The sequence below is a fragment of the Nannospalax galili genome, unplaced genomic scaffold (genome assembly GCF_000622305.1).
Source record: "Nannospalax galili isolate Female #2095 unplaced genomic scaffold, S.galili_v1.0 scaffold1152, whole genome shotgun sequence".
NCBI classification, from domain to species: Eukaryota; Metazoa; Chordata; class Mammalia; order Rodentia; family Spalacidae; genus Nannospalax; species Nannospalax galili.
Genome location: NW_008331648.1, coordinates 13,247 through 18,168, shown reverse-complemented (window position 1 = coordinate 18,168; position 4,922 = coordinate 13,247).

Below are 4,922 nucleotides of genomic sequence, written 5' to 3'. Positions count from 1 at the left end.
CAAGACGGAACTCATAACTGACACCGATATCAGGCCTAGGCATGCATGTCTAGACAAGTCAGAGACCACAGGAGAGAGCCTAGTACTATTATTCTACAAAGCAGATAAAGCAGTCAAGTGACTACTTATGACTTACTGTTATAACCATACATTAGTGCATCACTCAACTCTCACCAGAGAAGCTTTCGCATGTAGCAGATGGTGATTAACACAGAGACCACACCTGTCTAACACGCAGAGAATAAGAGACTGCAGTGTGCTTATACCAGTATAGGACACATTTCAAAAAAGAAAAAGCTCATTATGGATGAAAATCTGTGAACAGCTTATATATAGAAGGAACAACATAATCTGCCTTGTAACTTTAGGAAGCATTCTTTTTTACCTGTTTGGTAATAATTGGTAAATGTAATTCTGATGGACTCCATTTTGGCCTCTATAATATTATAGTGGTTCCTCAAAAGAACATTAAGTGTATTGTGTATGTCTAAAAAGGTCACTTAATCCATTATTATGGCTCAGTGGAATGGTTTTATCAGAAATTGTTATCTTTTCTATTTCTCATGTCTCTAATAAAGTTTCTGATAAGTCCTTTAAAAAACTATGTTAGAGGATTAAGCTAGTCTGGGTTAGGAAGCTAGTCCAGAGGTCTCAGGCAGAAGAGCAGGAGTGGGCTTGAGCCCAAGACAAGAAGGGACACCTGGTTCTGGGGAGGAGGGTGGAGGAGCTCAGGCTGCACGGGACTCAAGATAGCACAGGTTAGCCAAAGTCCTTGATGACCTCACAGAACTGGAAGGTAAGACCCTACTGCTGAAGGCAGGACATACTTTGGACACAGGACTTGGAACAATGGAGCTGGAACTGACCTGTAAGTCTCCTCCCTAAATACTAGCTGTCCTAGTTCTAGATGATTCTATGCATGCTGGTAAAGGAGACAATCATTGGTCAGCCCAACTCTAAAGCCCAATAACAACCATGACTGGCATAGCAAACTACCTCTACTAGAGCAGCAGTGGCACTGTTATCTAGAGGGTAATCAACACCTATCTAATTGAACTTAAAGCCCTCTCAGTGGGAGGGAACTCATGGGTGGCACTGTAAATATAGCCAAATACATGTGGCTGGGGCAGTCATAGATCCTAGAGTAAACCCTAACTCTATCATATCTCTAGGCAAATGAAATTTCTTACCATGTGCTGAATATGGATCCTTATATTTACAGACAAGTATGCCATACACCACTCATCAAAGAAGCTTCTTTTTGCAACAGATGGAGGCTACTACAGAGTTCCACAACAGGCCACACACAGAGAATTATGTCTGAGAGATTCCAACCCATAGGTGACACATCTACAGTGGAACCTCTCTGCCTCAGGCTCATGAAACCTAACAGAACAGGGGGTAGAACTAATACAGCCCTCAAATCTCACCAATGAAGCCTCCTCCTACGGCAGAGTGATAACCTGTCCTTCTGTCCTATGGCAGAGTGACGTACACAGAGGGCCACACCTGTCCTTCTGTCCTACGGCAGAGTGATGCACACAGAGGGCCACATTTGTCTTTCTGTCCTATGGCAGAGTGATGCACACAGAGGGCCACACCTGTCTTTCTGTCCTACGGCAGAGTGATGCACACAGAGGGCCACACCTGTCCTTCTGTCCTATGGCAGAGTGACGTACACAGAGGGCCACACCTGTCCTTCTGTCCTATGGCAGAGTGACGTACACAGAGGGCCACACCTGTCCTTCTGTCCTATGGCAGAGTGACGTACACAGAGGGCCACACCTGTCCTTCTGTCCTATGGCAGAGTGACGTACACAGAGGGCCACACCTGTCCTTCTGTCCTATGGCAGAGTGACGTACACAGAGGGCCACACCTGTCCTTCTGTCCTATGGCAGAGTGACGTACACAGAGGGCCACACCTGTCCTTCTGTCCTATGGCAGAGTGACGTACACAGAGGGCCACACCTGTCCTTCTGTCCTATGGCAGAGTGACGTACACAGAGGGCCACACCTGTCCTTCTGTCCTATGGCAGAGTGACGTACACAGAGGGCCACACCTGTCCTTCTGTCCTATGGCAGAGTGACGTACACAGAGGGCCACACCTGTCCTTCTGTCCTATGGCAGAGTGACGTACACAGAGGGCCACACCTGTCCTTCTGTCCTACGGCAGAGTGATGCACACAGAGGGCCACACTTGTCTTTCTGTCCTACGGCAGAGTGATGCACACAGAAGGCCACACCTGTCTTTCTGAGTCTAGACTACCTCATTCAAGATGATTTTTTCCAGTTCCCTCTGTTTATCTGCAAATTTCGTTTTTCATAACATTTGAGTAATAGTCCATTGTGTAAAATTGCCATACTTTCATCATCCAGTCATCAGTTGGTTGGCATCTAGGTTTATTTCCATTTCCTGGCTATTCTGAATGGAACAGCAATGAACATGGATGAACAGATATCTCTGTAGCAGGATATAGAGTCTTTTGGGTATATGCCTGTTCCCCAGGGGTCCTGGTTCCTCCCAGGGGCAGGGCCTGCTGCAGAGAATTGACTGTGGAGACTTAGCCGTGGAAGGAGGGGCCTGTGGCACCATCTTGGGATGGAAGCCGCAGCACACATTGAGCACACATTGGGGAACTCGCAGTGGCCCGGGTACTCAAGAACAGAATGTCCTGGCACTTATGGACCTGGGGCAAGACTGCTGGCCCCTGAGGCAGGGGTGAAAACTAGCGGTGACTATGGGCATGCCATGGGAGCAATCAGGTATGGTAGGCTCTGAGCTGTGGCGCAGAGCTGGGCAGCATGGAGCTGAGTGGCGTGGAGCTGAGTGGCGTGGAGCTGAGTGGCATGGAGCTGAGTGGCGTGGAGCTAGGCACTGGTGGAGTAAGCCCTCCCCCACTATAATAATAAATGTACATAAAGATATATTAAATGGTTTGCCCGATAGTGCAAGACACCCAGAGAGAACTCTGGCAACAATCCCCAAGAGTAATATGACTGCATCACACTGGTTATGGCAGTGACTCCACAAATTCACAGCCCTACAAGGAGTGAACAAGAGTTTCTTTTTCCCACATGCTAGCAAGCATTTGCCACCATTTTATTTTTGGATCTTAGCTATTTTGATTGGGGTATGATCAAACTGGTTTTATTTTGCATTTCTTTGATGACTAAAGATGTTGAACATTTAAAAAATATATCTCAGCCATTTGCATTTCATTTTTTGAGAACTACCTATTTCCTTGCCCTAAGGTTAATTGGGTTGTTTGTTTTATTGATGTTATTTGAGCTCTTTGTATGCTGTAGATACTAACCCTCTGTCAGAGGTATCGCTGGTAAAGATTTTTCTTCCCATTCTGCAGGTTGTATCTTTACTGGAATGAGATTGTTCTTTGCTGTACAGAAACATTTTAGTTTTATGAGGTCTTATTGGTCAAGTGTAAGACTTAATGCCTATGCTATAGGAGTCCTTCCTGTTCAGAAATTCTTTTCCTGTTTCTAGATTCCACAGTGCTGGAAGGTACTATGCATGATAAAGTAAGAAAGAGATAATTGGCAGTCTTGTCAACTGGGAATCCTGGGAGCTACAACAGCTGGCCTGGTTCCCCACTTCTGTAACAAAGGAGAACAGTCAACAGCTAAGGGTGTTAAAGAACACTGTGTCCTGGAGAACGTCTGTTTTTAGCAGGGAAACCATTTTCTACAGAGGCTACTGTTGTGCATCCCATGATATAGAAGGACCGCCATGGGACAGAGAAGGCAGACACCATCTGCTTTCTAGGATCTCAGTCTGGAGCTGCAGCGTGACTTTTGTCTTCCACGGTCACTTCTGCTGGAATCTTCAGGGGATTTATTTGATGATGTTTTCTTACCTGTCTTTGACTTGCTGTTTATTCTTTTACTTTTGCTTGATAAACTCACCCATTCAAAGCTGACAGTATGGTTATCATAGATCACTCTCCACAGAACAATCTTACACATGAGGTTGTGTACCTCAGCACCACTGACAACTGAACTGATAAAAATTCCTTGTCGGGGCCTCTGTCCTGTGCCATGTGTTTGAAAGCAGTGGTGGTCCCTACCACCCACGAGAGTCCACCATAACTGACAATCACCAAACAGTGTGCAGTCAGGGCTGAAAGTCCTTGGGTGGAGGACAGCACAGCTTCAGAATCAGGTGACCATCTTGTCACCATCCCTCAGATTCCCCAGCCTTTCTGTGAAATAGCTTTGTGAGCCCAGGGCTGGAACACACCCTTCAGGATGTGCAGTCCCACAGGTGCACATGGAGGACTTGTGCAGTGGAGAACGGGGTCATTTTTGTCATGTCATATTTTAGATGTGACAATAATGCCAGGGAAAGGTTAGCTGAGTTGAAACAAATCTTTCATTAAGCTACAATACTGTAAGCTGGGTGTGGTTTCCAATGCCTTTAATCCCAAACTCAGGAGGCAATGGGAACTCTGTGAATTTGAGGCTAGTCTAGTTTACACAGTGAGTTCAAGGTCAGCCAGGACTATGGTCCCCAAGGCTCTGCACTTGAGGTCCTTAGGGACAGAAGAACTAGGGGCAGAGAAAAGCCCCTGGTCTTCTCTCCTCACCTGCTCTGAAGTTGAGTCTAGATGCTCTGTGTTCACCCCCTGCTGGTCATGAGCATCCATGCAGGGAGGTTTGAATCTGAGGTCACTCCAAAGTCCCCTCATTGTCACAGGCACAGTCAGACATGACAGTGTCCTCAGTGGTCACAAAGCTCAGCTGTAGGGAGAACTGGTTCTTGGAAGTCTCTGGAGATGGAGATGTGGCTCTTGGGTGATGGGATGTACTCGTTCTACACACCCAATTCACTCCAGCCCCTTCTCTGTGGATAAATGTAGCAGCTCCAGCAGTACTCAGTGGCGATGGAGTATGACAGAGGAGAGG